The 19,086-nt window shown below is 42.2% G+C and overlaps 1 pseudogene; it reads right to left on the bottom strand.

Annotated features, from left to right (window-relative positions):
• Window positions 1-8,397: 8,397 nt before the first annotated feature.
• On the bottom strand, window positions 8,398-8,498 carry LOC130466616 (uncharacterized; annotated as a pseudogene).
• Between the last annotated feature and the right edge of the window lie 10,588 nt (window positions 8,499-19,086).

Raw genomic sequence — 19,086 nt, forward strand, 5'->3', positions numbered from 1 at the left:
ATCCTTCAATTTCACGATTCAATGATTTTGATAAATGTACTCCATGTTCGGCGATTGGCCTTCACACGACCTCACAACTCCGCCCTTCTGATCCTGCAAATGCCTCCGTACGTTACCCGCTTCATCTTTGAATTTCGTCGTTTTTTATTGAAATAATTCATATTTTTGTTACAAATGGAGTTAATGTGATCTGGGTTTTGCTGTAATTTGATTATTGAGTGATGGAAATTTGCCTAATGTGGGATAATTGAAGTTATCTTGAATTTATTTCTTCAAATTTGTCTGGAATTTTACTGAATTTTAGTCAACTGAAGGTTTCGTACAAATGGGTGACTCGATTTTTTGTGCTAATTTAGGAAATTCATGGGTAATTGAAATTATGCCTCATGATAATGCTATGAAAAGTATTAATTTGTCTCCTCAAATTCAATTAGAATTCGTTCGTTTTAGTTAAGCAAAGGTTTTGCATAATTGGGTGACTCAATACAAATTTTGGAATTTAATGGATAACTATGAGTTCTTATTTTCGTCAAACATGGAGTAATCTGATCTGGGGTTGCTGTAATTTGATTTTTGGATGTGAACATGTTCATTTTTGTTGACCGAGTAATCTGATCTGGGGTTTGTTGTAACATGTTCATGTCTGTTCATTTTTAGAGTTTCCTGTCACAGGTAATTGCAAGAGTAAGCTGCTATTCACCTGTTTTTCGTAATCCTTCTTTTCCTTGATTTATACAGAACATGTTAATTTTTTTTTTGATGGTTTTTAGATTTTGGGTAGTTTGATTGTTTATATGAACTATGAACACTCTGTTATTTACTTAATTGTGTTTGGTTGATCAGACATGAACATAACTTGCTTCCTGCATTTTGGTTTAAGTGATTATGTAGAATGATAAGAAGGGAAGCGTGTTGCTTGGTTTGTTTAATACTCGACTCTCAATTTTTCATGGTTAAGCACGAAGTTGTTTCAGGTGCTTTAGTGTGTGGTTGTTGAAGGAAATAATGCCCTTGGTCCAAGTATGCATTTAATGTTAAGTCTAATAAATGCGGTTTAGTATTAATTAACAAGTTAATAATTCAGTGAGATCAAGTGAGCTGAATATCTAGCTAGAGGCCGCTTCAGTTCAAGTGGAATTAATGATATTAATCCACAACTTACTCTTGACTGAACCCGTTGGGTCACACAAATAGTACGTAAACAGATCAAGTATATAATGGCATTAAATACTCCATCTATGGATATTCGGAATCGACGGATCTTGGTTTCAGTGGGAGCTGAGATCGTCACAAGCAAGAAATGAATACTCCGGAAACGATGATATTGCCGGAAACGGAAATATGGATCGTATCGGAAATATAAATATTATCCAAGTCGTAGATGTTGCCGGAAAAGGAAACATGGTACGTATCGGAAAATATTATTGGAAATGGAAATATTACCGGAATCGGAAATATTGCCGGAAACGGAAATATTGTCAGAATCGGAAATATTACCGGAATCGGAAAATAATTCCGGAAACGGAAATATTAAATATTTGTTCGAAACGGAAATTAATTCCGGATTCGGAAATATTAAATATTGTTCGTATCGGAAATGAATTCCGGAACCGGGAATTTAATCGGAAGCGCATCGTACGAATTAGCATCGGACGAGGCTTGCTAGACGAAGGCCCAGCACGAAGCCAGGCCCGCCCCAGCAAGCCAAGAGCCCAACACGAAGGCCACGTCCTTGCCAGGCCCAGCGCAAGGCCAGGCCCAGCAAGGCCGTAGGCGCGCGCGCTGAGCGTGTGCTCGTGGGCTGCAAGGCAGCGCCCACTCGTGTGGGCCGCAAGGCCTGCGCGGGTGCGTACGTCCCTCGTGGTCGTGCGACACTCGTGTTCGTAACGAATCCTAATCCTATTGGAATTCGTGCATTGATTAAATCCTAATCCTAATAGATTAAATTTATTATTTAGAGTTCTAAAAGGATTCTAATTAATAAATCCATATCCTAGTAGGATTACAAATCCTTTTCCATATCTCTATAAATAGGTGCCTAGGGTCACAATTTAAAGATACAATTGAAGTATTCAAAGGTAAGTTTTTTAAGCAAAATCAGCCAAACACTTGTAACCCAAATAGCCGAAAATCCTAGTAATTAACCTTAAGGGCGATTCTAGTTGGTCAAGCTTAAGGCGGATCCGGACGTGCTGTGGACTATCTACGGAGGGACGACACTTGGAGTCCTAAAGACTTGTTCTCGTTCGGTTCGGGCGCAGCTAGGGAGGGCACGCTACAAAGTGTATGCATCTGAATTATGCTAAATGATTATGTGTTAATAATATGTTTCCTGGCTTTATGGTTTTTCCGCATGATTTATGTTTATTCATATGTATCATAACCTAACAGTGGTATCACGAGCCTCTTATTATTTTCATAATCTAAATTGCATAAACATGGTTAAATTTCACAAATTTGCAAGGAATTAAAAGGGGTGATTAATTTTCTTAATTGTTAATTAATTGCAAATTGCGTTTATTTAATTATATGTACGCAGTTTTTCGGCAGAATATTCGTTACTCAACCAAATCGAGTGATTTTTGTGTCGATTCCGCATGTAAAAGGCATTCTAAAATTTTGACAAGAATAGTAGTTTTCGCCGAAACCCAGAATTCCCAAATTCGAAGCCTAACTATGACTTTTCGGAGGTTTTAGTTTTACGAACGCAAAAGTTTGTAAATTTAAGATGTTAAATTGAATATTTGCGATTCTTGTTGATAAATCTTGAATCTTTGATTGACCTACAGTGTATGTTTAACAAGTTTGAATGCCTATGCTTGTTAATTATACAACCTAATTTGTAATTATGATTAATTTGTTGAAATTCGAATAATTTAGAATTGATTTGATTTTCATAATTAATTAATAATTTAATTAGGTACCCATGATTAAAAACCACCATAAAAATTGTTAATTTATGTTAAATTTTAAATTTTTATGACCTAGATTTGAATCCATGTTAATCGGAAATTAATTGATTAATAAATTTTCGATTTTTCGCCCTAAAATTATGAAATTAATATGATTTATTAATTTGTCATTAATTTAGAAATAAATGTTTTAATTTTTATGAAATTCGCTCATAAAACTTGCACGCACAAAGCAATGGACGCTACGTGTTACCCTTAAGGGGTGTTGTATAGTGCGGGCATGCGACGACGAGCAAGGGAGCTCGTCGCCCATGCGGTACAATGCAGCGAGCAAGGGCCATGGCACACGAGCACAAGGCAGCACGCTCTCCGCGTGGGCGAGTGGCAAGGGCGAGGGGGCAAGGCGCAAGCCTGGGAGCAGACGCGTGTGGGCAGCAAGCTTGCTGCGCAACAGCGCGCGCTGCCACACCCAGCGAAGCAAGCAGACGCGAAGCAAGATGGCGCGACGGGTGAGCGGGCTGCGCGCAGCGTGGCCTAGGCTTGCTGCATTGCGTGTGGCCTGCTTGCGTGGTGCTGGACGATCGGTCGAGGGGCGTTAAGCCTCGTGCACTCGACGGGGCTTGGGCGCAAGCCCAAGTGCCTCGTCGTGTCTCGATTGAGTCGTTTCAAATTTAATTTTGAATTTTCAGTTCGGAAACATTTTAATTAATTTTAAAATTCGTAATTTAAATTGTTTTCTCGGATTTTAATTTTGAATATTATAATTATTATAAATTTTACTTATACTAATTATTTTACTAAAATTAAACCTTGAATGAATTTAAATTCGTTTAAATTCAACTGAAAATAAATTAAGTGGATTCAATTATAAATTTATATGAGCTTTAAATTTTAATTAAAATTGTATGTTTCCGGTTAGACCAGAAATACATTTTTATGTTTAAAATTAGTAAACCATATGAATTTATTGGTTTAAGTGGGAGCTTTTTAGTCATAAACTCTTGATTAGGTCTACAAATCCTTTAAGGTTAAACAACTTTATTAGAATTAATAAGGACTGAATAATTTGTAGATTATTGGTGCCCTTGAATAATTGCTGCAAATATTTATGTGATGCATACAACGTGTTTATACTAAACAGCTATGTGGGCCATTCATGATAATGAATGGATGAATGGTATAAATTGTATATGTACTGTTTTGCAGGTTATGAAGTGACTAGTATGGCCCAAATAGGATATAAAATATGGTCTGCGTACCATTAATTTGAATGTAACTGGTCTAATGCACCAAATTTGTTTTTCAATTTAAATATGGTCTGCGTACCATCAAATAGTTGTAATTAGTTTAATTATAGCTTATCCTATTTGAAGAAAATGGCGCCTCCCACGGTGAAATTCAAGACGAAGTTTCCATTTTCGAGACGGACATTGAAGTTGAAGCTTCAAGATGAAGTCGGGCCATACTAGATCACATTTATCTTATGCATGCTTTAAGTTATTTATTGCTTTAAATATGTATTAATTATGCATGAGATTGTGGCTTGATTATGTTGCATGATTAAGGATTTTAGTTCACTTAAAATCTAACCAACATAGTAAGAGGCTAAAGTTCCAAACTTAAAAATTGAGTTAAAAGGTGCCATGCCAAAATAACACTTACTTGGATATCCTTTACATCGATCTTAGTAATAGGTTTCCGCCATAGAGAGGTGTTACTTATCAATTCTAAAGGGGTAAGGTACACAAATAATTGTGAGTACATGTTATTTTTGGTGAAACTCAACGATTTAAGTAAGGAGTCCTTTTATGTCGTGGCAAAATCGATAGGTTTACTTAAGTTCTTAGACGTACCTATCAACCAAGAGTAGTTTCTAGACTATTAGCAAAAGACTTTTGCTTACCTAAAATGTTTTAGAATTGAGTCAAAATACATAATGTGCTTAATTCTTCAATGGTTTTAGGGTCTTGGAATCATTTTATTCACACCTGCCGGAACACATAACTTGAATAAAATGCTTAATGAACATTGAATTATGCATGTATGCTAGAATTTATATTTATTAAGAGAAACTGTGAATGGTTATTTATTTGTTTATTCTTTTCAATTGTAGTTTTAATTATGGCAAACAACAATTCATTCAACATTCGGTCAATTCTCGAAAAGGAGAAGTTGAACGGGAAAAACTTCCTTGACTGGCAAAGGAACTTGCAAATAGTTCTTATGCAGGAAGAAAAGGGGTATGTCCTGGAAGAGGCGATGCCCGAAGCCGCAGGCGACGGGGTCACTCAGGCAGCCCTCAATCGTTGGATTGATGCCAACAAGGATGTGAAATGTCTAATGCTCGCCACCATGAGTGCAGATCTGCAGAAAACGTTCATCAACTCAGATGCTTTCACGATCATCAGTGAGTTAAAGAACATGTTCCAAGATCTGGTTCGAGTCGAAAGATTCGAGACTCATAGGCAAATTCTTGAGACCAAGCTTAAGAAAGGCGAGCCCGTAAGTCCACATGTTCTCAAAATGATTGGACTCATTGAGAATATGAGTCGGCTGGATCAACAATTCTCTCAGGAAATGGCTATAGACACCATCCTCCATTCTCTTCATAGCGGGTATGATCAGTTCAAACTGAACTACAATATGAATAGTCTGGACAAAACGCTCACTGAGCTTCACGGCATGCTGAAGACCGCAGAAAAGACGCTCTAAAGTGATAAGCAAGATATGCTTATGGTGCGTGGGGGCAAGTTTAAGAAATCTGGAAAGAAGAGGAATGCTAAGAAAGGTGGCAACAAGGCCAGCCCAACTAAGCAAACTGGCGCCAAATCTGAAAAGAAGAAGCCCAGTCAACCCACTTCTGAATCTGAATGCTTCTACTGCAAGAAGAAGGGGCATTCGAAGAGAGATTGCTTAAAGCTAAAGGAAGATCAGAAGAACGGAACAGTCGTTCCATCTTCAGGTATTTTCGTTATAGGCTGTATACTTGCTAATTCAACTTCTTGGGTATTAGATACAGGTTGTGGCTCACACTTATGTTCCAATTCACAGGGACTAAGAAGAAGTAGAAAGTTAAGCAAGGGTGAAGTCGACTGATGAGCAGCATTTATGTCGCTCTAGGCTAGGATTTTATAGAGTTTTATTATGCTTTTTTGATAGTTTTATTTAGTTTTGCTGCATTTTTATTCCCCTTTTCCATCTTTGTGCTTTTCAGGTAATAATGTTGAAAATGATGGAAAATAGCTGAGATTTGCTCGAGCAGGTCCAGTGCGATCGCACGGAATTTACGTGCGCTCGCACGGGTCTACAAATTTGGCTCCAAAGTCAAGGCAATGTGTGCGCTCGTGCCCCAAATGTGTGTGTTCGCACGAATCATCAAAAAGGAGGCAGGAACTCCAAGGCAATGGGTGCGCTCGTGCCCCAAATATGTGTGTTCACACGAATCCGCAAAAAGGAGGCAGGAACTCCAAGGGATGTAGCCCGTTCGCACCGCAGAAGCGTGCGCTCGCACGGAATTTCCGTGTTCTCGTACGGATTTCCAGTGCGAGCACACGAGGATTTTCTGAGAATTAGCAAAGTTACAGCCGTGCGATCGCACGGTTGTTGGGCACGTTCGCACGACACGAAGGAGAAGAATCATCGCAGGGCCCGTTCGCATAGATGCACAGCACGATCGCACCGATGCGATCGCACCTGGGTCTGCCCGTTCGCACGGCTGCTCAGGATTCAGTTTTCGAGTTTAAATCTCTTATTTTTGGGGTTTAGTATAAATAGGATTTTCATTATTTTCAATTTACGCTTTCATTTTCAGAAATACATTTTAGAGGTTTTGTGATTTTGTTCTTCAAGCTAGAGAGAGAAACTCTTTAATTCCAAGCATCAATTCAGTAATTTTCTTCAACTCTTCTCTTGTTTATGCAATTGAATTCTTAGTTCTTTAATTCTTGCACTTGCTTAGTTGATAATTGTTTTGCAATTCCTCAATAACTTGAGTTCTTGATTTCAATTTTGCTTGTTACTTCGATTTTCAATTTTTGATTTGATTGTGCAATTGAGTTTCCAATTCTCTACTTCTTTTCCTTTAATTCCATGTTAGCTAGTTTTGAACTAATGGATAGCTTGATTGTTAGGATGATTAGTGAGTAGTTTTAGGTTAGGGAAAGGGGAGAAACTAGGGGATGAATTAGGGGAAATAGATTATTGATTGTTGGTTGATTCATGTGATTAAATAAGATTTGATGATAGGAAATCCATGCTAGTTGAGTGGTAGTTGCAAATGCTATTCGATTAGATTTCCGTGGAACCATAGGATAGGTTTGGCAAGACATTGTGGGCCTATCTTGTGTTGATCAAATGGCGGTACCTATTATATGCTAGTTAGTGTAGTCTAGGATTAGGCGAAAGCTCTTCCGTGGATTAGACGCTTAGCGTTCCCTATCCGAGAGGTGGCGGGTTCGTCTTTAGATGCCATTTGCCTAATCACCATTTCGTTGCATGATCACCATTGCTAAATAGTTGAATTGATTTCCCCCGGTTTCCCTAGGCTATCCCCGACTCCCTAACGTTTCCCTAACATTTCCCTTTCTTGATTCAATTTTACATAGTTCTTTATTTGTTTTTAGACTCTTAAAAAGTGACAACTCAAAACAAATCCTTGATCGAACTAGATTGACTTCCAACTCAATAATTCACCGTTTCTTTGGGACGATCCCTTTGCTTACCGCTTGCCGGTAGTTGAAGTGGTTTTATAAATATTGTTTGCATAGGTGGTTTTCTATCAACGACGGAAAATACGTCTATCAAAATGGCGCCGTTGCCGGGGAACGGTCGTTGTTATTGAGTTTAGTTGAGACTAGTTCATTAATTGAAAATACAAAAATATTTCATTCTTGCTTTAGTTTTTCCTTTGCATTGCTCACGGTTTTCTTGAGTGTTTATGCTTGATAGGGGACGTGCTCGTCAAAGGATCCTCCATCCTCTTGACCTTGAATTGGAAAGGACTCTAAGGAGACTTAGGCGTGCTCGTTCTAGCTCGTCAAATCATAATCGGTTTGAAGCTTTGAGTGTCGACACGGAACAAGAAGTGAGTGAGCAAGCTAGTGAGAACATGGCTCTTCCGGTTAAGAACTTGGGAATACCGGGAGCATTTGAGGCTACGTGTGAGATTCAAGCACCAACTACATGTGCTAATAATTTTGAGATCAAGCCCGCCTTGATCAACTTGGTGCAAACTCATCCCTTCTGTGGGAAAAGCAATGAGTCGCCTCACGAGCATTTCAAGCAGTTTGAGCACTATTGTGACACAATAAAACACAACGGTGTAACCTCGGATTATGTGAGGTTGACTTTGTTCCGCTTCTATTTGCTTGGGCGTGCTAGTGATTGGCTTGACAAGGAGGTCAAGCCCAACTCACTTCGCACATGGAACGAAGTAACTAGTGCCTTCTTGAACAAGTTCTATTCTCATGGGAAGACGGCGGAATTTTGCCACAAGATTCAATCATTTGAGCAAGGGCGTGATGAATCGCTTTTCGAGGCTTGGGACCGATTTAAGGAGTACCAAAGGGAGTGCCCTCATCATGGGATTCCAAAGTGGTTGTTGCTACAAACCTTTTACTTAGGATTGAGTCCAAGCTCGAAAACAAGTCTAGATGCGGGCGTGGGAGGCCCAATCATGAACAAAACGGAAGATCAAATTGAGGAGATAATTGAAGATGTAGTTCAAAACTACCAATCTTGGCATGTAGGTGCAAGGATTTATGATGGGAAAAGTAGGAATGAGGATGGTAAGGGTTCGGTGTACGCCATAGAGCAAGCACGGATGATAGAGAAGCTTAGATCGCGATTAGAGAAGCTTGAAAATACACCATTTGCGGGAAGTGCAGCAAGCAAGCCACCATCTCCGTCTGTAGGGGAATACAGTTAAACATAATAACATGTGCGGAACAATCCCCAAAGCCAGGAAACATGTATAAAGCACAGATTAAGCAAACTTACATTCGAAGCGTGTTTTCCACAATTATCTGTCAACGAACACGAACAAAGAACTCCACTTGTCGTTCCTCTACTTGGTTCACCGACACGATCAGATCCGTCTTGATAATCGTAGCTTAGACAATTGATCAAGATACTTTGCTTTTGGGAAGAACTCACTTTGGAGGCACAGAGAGAATTAGGGTTCTCTATGTCTCTAGGGTTTGAGTAATATGAATTGTGCTTGGTTGGAAATTAGGTTGTAAGGTTATTTACATAACCTTACTAACCGACCAAGCCAAGAGGCAAGGCCGGCTAGCAAGCCTTGCACGCCAAGTCACACGGACCGCACGCCCGCGCCCAGCGACACACTGCAGGCCGAAGCCCACAGCGCGCGCGCCGAGCAGCTGGGCCGTGGGCCTTGCTCGCTCGTCGCTGCTGTGCGCCATTGCGTGCTGTTGCGTGCTCGAGCCCAATGGGCTGGCTTTGCTCGCCTTTGCTCGCGAGCTTGCTGGCTCATTGGGCCTTGCACGCTTACGTGCTTGGCTCGACGGGCCGGCAACTCCGATGCCAATCGTATTCGCGATTTAATATATTTCCGATATATTATTTATCGTTTCGTATGCGACGAATCACCGTCGTACGTACGATTTATTCGTGTCCCTCAGCTTACGAATATTCGCGATACGATATACGACTTCGACAAAGGTCGTATCGTATAATACGTTTCCAACTAATTCCCGAAAATCTATTAAATGAATTTCCGATTCATTTAATCTGGTGATCTGTTACGTGTCATTGGTGTGACCTTGTAGGTTCAGTCAAGAGTAAGTTGTGAGTTCAATATCCATTAGAACTCACTGATCGGAAGCATTGCTCCAGCTAGCTGTTCCGATCACTTGATCTCACTGAATTAATTGTTCGCAATTAATCTGAACCTTGGTATTATACTTAATGCACCTTGGGTGAAGGACATATTTCCTTCACCGTCCACAATTCCACCTCCTTCGGCAAATCTTCTCAATAAGGGGAAGGGCAAGGTTAGTTCTTATGGCTCAATGCCTCCGGGCACATTCTTTTGTGAAAATTGCCAAGACTATAGTCATTCCCCCAATGCATGCCCCTTAGTTCATAACTTGTCATTTGTGGATTATGGCCCTTCGTATGAAGGAGAGTTTGAGAGGTCTAGGAATGATAACCCTAACAATCCTAATTTTGCTAGGCAACCTAGAGGGCCCTCCATGTATGGTCCCCACCAAGGCTATGGCCAAGGAAGTGGGTATGAAAATCAAGGCCGAGGTGGCTATAGAGCACAAGGCTATCAAAGCCAAGTGCCCTACGGTCAATCTCAAGGTTTTGGAAATCAAGGCCAATACAACCAAGGGGGTTATAATCCCAACCATCAAGGTGGAGGGGGTTATAACTACTCTTATGGGCAATTTAGGGGTGCCTCAAGTGGGGGTTATCCTTTGAACTCGGGAGTTCCTTATGGTGCATCTCATTTTCCACCTCCCGGATTCAATGGACCGAGGACCTTTGGCAACCAATATCAATCCAACCCAAGTGGTTATGGCGTTGCACCTCCACCACTCCCGCCTCTCAAGTCGAATCTTGAGGCTCTCATGGAGTCGTTTGTGGGGGCGCAAGCCAAGAAAAACGTTGAATATGAGGATGGATTCAAACAATCCAATACTCATCTTAAGATGATTAAGACCCAACTAGCTCAACTTGCTAGCACCATCAAGGAGCAACAAGTGCACGCAAGTCTCCCAACCCCAAGGTCAACCTCCTAAGCAAATCTACGCAATTGTGACAAGGAGTGGGAAGATTTTAGATGATGGTGTTACGCATGTTGAAGCTCAATGCTCTAGGGGGGAAAATTCTAAGGGCGATGAGTCCTTGGACCATGATGATGAGGAAGGGAAGTCTCATGTCGATCACATGAGTGATGGTGATAAGTCGAAAGAGACTACCCTTCTTCCTCTCCCAACTCCTACTCCCCCCTACCCTCAAAGATTTTCCGGTAAGAAGATGGATGACCAATTCCACAAATTCTGGGAAACCATTAGCAAACTTTATGTGTCATTATCTTTTACCGAGGCACTCAAACAAATGCCTCACTACTCAAGATTCATGAGGGACATTCTTAGTGGCAAGAGAGGGTGTTAACCCAAGGAGACCGTTCAACTCACGGAGAGTTGTAGCACTCTAATTCAGCACTCCTTTCCCCCAAAACTCAAGGATCCCGGGAGTTTTTCTATCCCTTGTAGCATTCAAAAGCTAAAATTTGAAAATGCTCTTTGTGATTTGGGGGAAAGTGTGAGCATCTTGCCATATAAGATTTTTGAGAAGCTTAATCTTGGTGATCTCTCTCCTACCGCTATGTCATTGCAACTAGCCGATCGATCGGTTATGTTTCCATTGGGTAGGATTGAGGATGTTCCCCTCGTGGTTGGCAAGCTTACTTTTCTTGTTGACTTCGTTGTCTTGGACATCGATGAGGATGCCCACACCCCCATCATCTTGGGGAGGCCATTCTTGGCCACTGCGGGTGCTTTTATCGATGTGCAAGGGGGACTTATCACCTTGAAGGCGGGAGATGCCAAAGCTAGCTTCAAGCTCACTATTGATGATAAATGTTGCCCCAAAATGAAAAGTTGCATGAAAATCGACACTCTTGCTTGTGTTGAGAACAACCACACTTGTGCTAATTCTTCTAACCATTTTCATGTTTCTAAGTGTGCTAATAAGCTTGCTAGGTCCTCTCTCGGTGAAAAGGAAGTCCATGGAGACCCAAAGGCGCTTGGGGATGAGTTTGATGATGTTATAACCATCCCCGAGTTATTTGAGATGCATGATGAAGATGTTAATGGAGCTAAACACTCCAAGGTGTTCCATAGGTCGGCTAAGAAAGCCAAGCATTCTAAGAAGGTCAAGAATCCATCAAATCCCGAGGAGGGGCATGTTGGTGGATCGTTTGGTTTTTGCCTCTTGAAAGGTGGTATCGGTAAGATCTTTGGGCCCAAAGGGGCAAAGAAGTGAATGGTGACTAGTGTTGACCCAAAGTTGGTCGTGTTTGACCCCCCTTGACCTTTTTGGGGGGGTTCGTCAAGCTAATGACGTTAAACGAGCGCTACCGGGAGGCAACCCGTGTATTGATTTCCTTCTTGTCCCCCCTTGAGCTTTGGGGGGAGTCGTCAAGGTAATGACGTTAAACGAGCGCTTCTCGGGAGGCAACCTGGTTGTCTAACTCTTGTACTAATTTATTTTTGTGCGTTTTCATCTTTTTAATTTTCTTTTAATAATGAATATGATGAGATGGGTGTGCATTAGTCGAGCAAGCCAAGAAATATTATTCCAGCTCTGTGCAATCGCACGGTTGATTCGTGTGGTCGCACGAAACTGGAAATTCGAGGCAGTAGCTCCCAGCCGTTTCGGGCGATCGAGCGATGCTGGGCGTGCGATCTGGCTCAAACCGTGCGATCGCACAGATATTTTGTGCGCTCGCACGGGTCGGGCAGAGCTGTTATGCGATCGTGTTTATTGGAAAATCTGTCCCCCTTCTTTTCATTTCTTCACTTCATTTCTCATTTCTTCACCATCTCTCTACTTTCCTCTCTACTCCAACTCCTCAAAACTCCATTTCCTACTCAATCTCTCTCACATATTTCACTCTAAACCACTCAAATTCACAAATTCATCCTCATCCCTCACCTCAAAACCCATAATTTCAGATTATTCTCAAAAACCCCCAATTTCTAGGGTTTGGGTGAACATTGATTTTGTGATTCCTTGTTGTGATTGGAGAATTGGAGTTTGCTTTTGGGTGATCTTGTCTACCTCCCTTACTTGTGGTGACGATTTATTTTCCTTCTTTCTTCATTGTTCTTTACATCTAAGCTCATTGTTCATACTATTTGGGTGAAATTCTGAAATCTTTGATTTTGATTGTTTGGATTTGCATGTTTGTTTTTGTGTTTGTTCCTTGCTAGTCTACACTTGTTATGCATGTTTCATTGTGAATATTTGTAAAGACTAGTCTATTGGTCGATTTTTGGTGAAATGTTGGTGGAATTCTTGGTGGGTTGTTTTTTTGGATGATGAGGATTGGTTGATGAGGATTGTTTAGATTGAACTTGAGTGATGAAGTAATACTTGTTGGTGATAATTTTGATAGTAGATTGTAGCCTTTTTGACTAACTTAGTTTTTCCTTTTGCCTTGCATTGTGTCTCTTTTCTTGCTTGTGTGTAGATTTTTGCTCCCTAAGATTCATCATGATGACCAAGCGATCAAAGAAGGGACCCAACTCCCAAGCGAACAAGCGAAAGGCTATCACTCCTCCGGCCTTCGAGACCTACGGAATTGTTTTTCCGGAGCAACGGTCTTGGAGTTACTATGAGGAATTGTCTAAGCGGAACATCCGCCCGACAAAGTTCTATCACAAGAAGACCGTTCAGGACTTGGGGTTTGAGAAGGAGCTAAACGCTTTGATTGCGGGGCTCGATCTTGAGGATTTTGTGACCATGAATGCCAAGACTTATAGGAGGGTCACTCTCGAGGTTCTTTCCTCGGCTAGGAGGCGCCGAGTCCATGACAACTGAAAGGAGTCGGTCGAGCTTCATTTCCAAGCTTTCAATAATCAACACGTGCTCACCGACGAGGCGATCAATGATTTCTTTACCATCTACCCGAACCGGGGCTTGATCATTAATCCGGTGGCGGAGTGTGTGGACTCCTATGATGAGAATATTTGGTGGGGAGAGCTAACGGGAGAGGAGAGGAAGTTCATTTCCTCCTCGGCCAAATCTTATTCTTTTCATCACCCCGCTGTCCGTTACTTGAACCGCATGCTCCTATATGCGGTCTTTGCAAAGGGGGCCACCGGATCCTTGTCAAGTGGGGAACTTGGCGCCCTATGGTTAGCCACGGAAAAGGATGAGGGGATCTTGGATTTTGGGCAGTTGTTGATCACCCGAATCATTGAGCATCGGGACGGGAAGTCGACTAGTGGGGATATTCTCTTAGGAGGGATGCTCACTCTTCTCTTGAGGGCACTCCCCGGTGATCCCTATCAGCACACCCTAGATAAGTTGGATGAGGTTCCCGGAGGGGAGTTCCTTTCCTTGAGGACACTCTCCAATGCCAAGTGGATCAAGGCCACCAAGGACGACAAGTATATTTGGACGGTAAAGCAGCGAGATTGGTGCATCCTCCCCAATCCCGCCATCACTTCTTGGACTCCTAATGTCCGGTACTTGCTTCCCCGTGACCCGCGATTCATTGCCCAAGAACAACGGCTTCCTCCTCCTCAACCCAATCCGGAGTCTCCTCCCCATGGTCCTCCCCGTAGTCCTCCTATCTTGGAGCCTTCCCCTAATGAGGGTGGTTTGTCCTCTTCCTCCTCTCCTTTTGATTTCCATGGCTTGCAATCCACCCTTGCGGCTATCTTGCAAGGACAAGAGAACCAAGCTAACACCTTGGCTTCTCTTGCTTCACAAGGAAGCCGCACGGGGGATTCTTATCCCGATTTTGACTCGTCCTACTACAGTAGGCGGGTGTATGATTTCCATGTTGAAAAAGGGGATTTTTCCCCCTATGTCAACTATCCCTATCACCCTCCCCAACAAGGGCCCATCCCTAGTTGGAATGAGGAGCGTACACCCACCTACCCGTATTGGACGGGCCCATCCCAACCCGGAGTCACTCCTCCCTCTTTTCCACCTTATGATTATACCATGATGGGCGGGAGTGACTACCGAGGTGACCCCATGTATCCCACTCCTCCACCGGTTGATCGACAAGATGGTTGGCCCGAGGATTTCACCGGGTGGCCTAGGGGGTACATGGGAGGTTGGGATGGTCCCCGAGGAGAGCCACCCTATGGCAACTACCCCCTTCGGCCCGAATATGGTTGGCCGCCTTACACCGATGCTTCAGGGCCCGACGTGGACCCCACCTACAATGTCACCCCTTTCACCGACGATGCGGCTCGTGCCCATCGCCTTGAGAGGGATGACTTTTGGAGGATTTATGATACAAAGGGTAAGGCGCATGCCCCGGGTCCTTCTTCTTAGGGTTCCCTCCGTTTCTCCCCCATCTTGATGTGATGGTATGTTTGCGATTAGCTTGGGGGAGAATTGCGGAGTGGGGGTTTTGCTTGGGATCTTTTGCAGCTTGTGGGTGTTGTTGGTCTTCTTGCCACTTCATGTGGTTGTATATATGATGAGGATGAGTTTTTGATGATGTTTTTGGTGTGTTTTGGCCATTTGGCCCTTGTCTACTAACAATTTTTCTTGCTTGTTTTTGAGCATTATTTTGGTATGATTCTTTGTGGTGGGTTCTCACTTTCCACCTTGTGCCTTGTCCGTCCATTTTCGGTGAGTTTTTCGGGTTTTAACGGTTCTTTGCCGGACTTGCTCCCACGATACTTCCGGTAACATCCTTCTAACTCTATTGCATTCTTTAGGGGACGGGCATACATCATGTTGGGGCATTTGGTTGGATGGGTAGTTGTGCCCCTCCTTGCTTAGTTTTCGGCCTTGAGGTCATGGCCTAATTCTAGGTTGGGGGGAGTTTTGTTTGTGGATGCCTACTTGTTGATGCTCATTGCTTTGAAATCATACCATTACATGCTTGTTTCTTTGTTTTTAGTTTGATTTAGCTTGATTTTTAGTTTCTCTTATTTTTCTTTGTGTTTGTTTCTTTTTGTTTCCTTTTTGGTGTGTTTTCTTATTTTCTTCCTTTTCTTTTTGTTTTAATTTCTTTTTCGTCAAGGCAAGTTTTTCTAGGTTTTCTTAGGCAATATTCTTGATTGGGGCATATAAAATTGGAACTTGTAGATTAGAATGCTTTTATTCCTAGTTGGTAGATTTTTACACGGTTCTTAATGTCTTGGGTCGAGTCTAGGATTTGGTGTCAAGAAAGTTGGTTGAACTTTGGGTAGCATGCGTCATGAACTCTTGGCTTGTGGTAAGATGGTGTTGAATTCTCTAGTGATTTGAAGCCGGAGAGAATGGTATTTGCTCCCTTGTGAGATTCATGTTCAAAAATAAGCCCAAACACATATATATTCATTTGAGTGGCATGGATCCTTAGCATTGACTTTCTTGTCTCCCGAGTTTGACCATTTCCTTCCCGAGACCGCGACCGAACTACTTTAGGGGACGATAGAGGCATTTCTTTCGGTGACTATTTTTCTTTTTAGTTTAGAACTTTATTTTCTATTTTTCTCATTTGTTTTTGTTTGCATTTGCCCCATTGTAGACACCTACTTTTGTCCCCATTCCCGAAAGGGAAAGGTTCGATGATGAAAGCGTAAATCTCCACTTGACAACGCATCTCCTATAAAATAACGAATCTCAATTCCCCTTTTCATTTCACCCAAAACCTGCTATTTATAGAAACCCGCTAAAAATAGTAACTGCCGTAAAGGGTAGCTTCTAAAAGTGGCAAGTCATAAAAGATAGAAACCTGTCAGAATTAGGTGTTGCACTCCAACAAAAATCCTAAATGAGATAGAAAACTGCAAGAATCCTATTCCTAATATGATTCGGAAATAAGAGTTACGTATTAATTAAAATCCTAACGAGCCTAGAGTTCGTAACGGGCCCAGACGCATTCCGTCATGAAATTGATACGCACTAAAAGACTCGATTAAGTCTCAAACACTCCGGATTCTAGGAATCCGAATCTGACAAAGAAACGGCCCAAACAGCAATTTCAACGCCCAGCCCTGGGCGCTGAAATTGCCTGGATCCTATTTTCAACGCCCACAGCTGGGCGCCGAAATCTTTGACGCCCAGCCCTGGGCGCTGAAAATACCTGGGACGTGTTTTTTCCTAATTCTTTGTGGATTAGAACTCTGCAATTCTATCTTTCCACGAACTCTTCCCTATAAATACAGCCCCAAATTTGACGTGAAAAGAACAACAACAACACACAATTCACATTCTGAGTATTGACTCCAACCCTTAGCCTAAGCCTCTCGCTGCAAAATTGTTCACGCGTTCTGTCGCAATCGATCCATAAATCGAACAGAACGTATCCTGTCCCATAATTGAGATTCGTTAAATAAAAAGGAGAAATAGCAAAGTCAAAGTGGTTAGTTTTCTGAGAACCGTGACGCACCTCTCAAGGGTGCGTCGTAATGTGTCCCTTTTCGATGATTTAATTGCTTTCCTCGCCCTTTTTATGAACTGTTAAACTAACTAAATCTGATTGTTCTATCACGCCTAACAAATATAATATTTTTGGGAAATTGTATTATCATGCTAGGTCCCTTAATACTATTTAAATCAGATAATCACGATCGATCTAGTATTATATGTTGCATATTGCTAAAATCAACTCAGATTAGTTTAATAGTTAACGCATGTCCCTTCAATTATTTATGCTGAGCTAGTAAGGATATCCTGCCTCTGGAGTTATCGACGAGCGAAGTACTCCTCTCGGTAGTTACAGTCCCCCGAACCCTCAATCTCTACCTTGCGGGTGTATGTTGAGAGATCCCCACACCAGGGATCACAAGGGAACCTACGGCCGTCGTGGTCAAACATAATTGCACTCCCTTTATGTCACGATAACCGGGTTTTGTAAGTTTTTCTCATTGTCGTTAAAAACTGAATGACGACTCCTATATTACTAGTCAATTGGGTGTAAACTCACAGGAAATCCAATTACACTTGATTGAATAAAAAGAATCGTCACACCCACGAGGGACGAGGTCACGCATTAGCCTCGTGCTTTTTCGACCCCCTTACAGTGGCGACTCCACTGGGGATAGTGAAGGAAATACTCGTGCTTGTAGGTAATCAAAATAGCCGAAGGGTGAAACGATCCTACCCCGCGTTTATTTCCCCATCAAGTTGGGACGACCTGAAAATCAGCATATTAATGTGAACGGGCAGAACCGCATAACGAATCTCGGCTCCCTCGGGAGTTGGGACTAAGGATACCTTTTTCGCCAATAGGGGGGTGCATACGCCGCGCATGTTGCCCACTCGGTACTTGTGCAGGTAGTACACCTATCCCGAACCCAATCGCTCGCTCATTAGGCCCCTCTCGCCTGCATGCCCCCTTGGCTTGCACTTGCGGGTTGGCCTCTTGGGCGAAATTCGTCTGTTGAAGACACTACCTCGACCGGGGCATGTGTTGGATCTACGATAGAAGCGGTACCAAGCCAGGCGCAAATAAACTACCGATAGAAGCCTATCATAAACTACGTGACATATTTAATTTTCAAATCCATGTTTGTAATGTAGTTATGTGTAGCGAAATATGTGATTGTGTGTGACAAACTATCCTAGAAAACCAACGACCTTAAAAAATTGCCCAAACATTCATAAACCAATTTGCCAAAGAGTTATACTGAAATAGGCGTTCCGCAAACCCGAACGATCGCCACAAAAATAAGCGACGCTTGGGATGGCCCGTAACGAATCCCACAAACGCTGCACAACGCGTAAAGGACGTTATAAGGCAAGCGCGCAAAATCAAGTCGCATAAACAAGAAATATACTCAAACAGAAATCGAGCACCAGTCAGGGACGCATTTTCAGCGCCCCTGTCTGGGCGCCAATGTTTCTAACGCCCACTATTGGGCGCTGAAGTTGCTGCCTGGCCTTCTGGTCAGGCACAGCAGCCTCGGTGCCCACGAATGAAGAAAATACATAGCAAAAAAAACTTTTCGTGAATTTTTTTTTGCTACGAGGGCGTATGAAAAGCACTCGATTCTAAAAGCGACTTATAAAAAAATAAATAACTCTTTGTGTCGTTGTTAGACCTCCTACGACGACGATGTTCGGCACCAAAACCGAGCATGCTAATTAAACCTTTAATGTCACATGGGCAAAGTATTCAAAAAATAATGTTCAAATGAAGTTTTCAAAGAAAAATAATGTTCGAATAAAAAATAAATCCGAGTCTAGACTAGGCTATGCCAAAGTACAATCTAAATCCTAAGTCTTAGTTGTCTTATCCATAGAATCGGTCCTAATGCTTGGTGTCGTTCTGCAAGTTAAAAGGTTAAACCATATTGAGTCTCCCTTCCTAACATTTAAATCAATAAGCACCCATATGTAATTGTCATCCCTTGCTAAGAGTCTACGGCCTCAATACTCTCTCACCAATAAAAAGAATATATTATAGTATTTGCAAAATGGAAACGGTCACATTCTGGAAATCATTCCCCCATAGTCGCAC

The sequence above is a fragment of the Spinacia oleracea genome, chromosome 1, assembly GCF_020520425.1.
Source record: "Spinacia oleracea cultivar Varoflay chromosome 1, BTI_SOV_V1, whole genome shotgun sequence".
Lineage (NCBI taxonomy): Eukaryota > Viridiplantae > Streptophyta > Magnoliopsida > Caryophyllales > Amaranthaceae > Spinacia > Spinacia oleracea.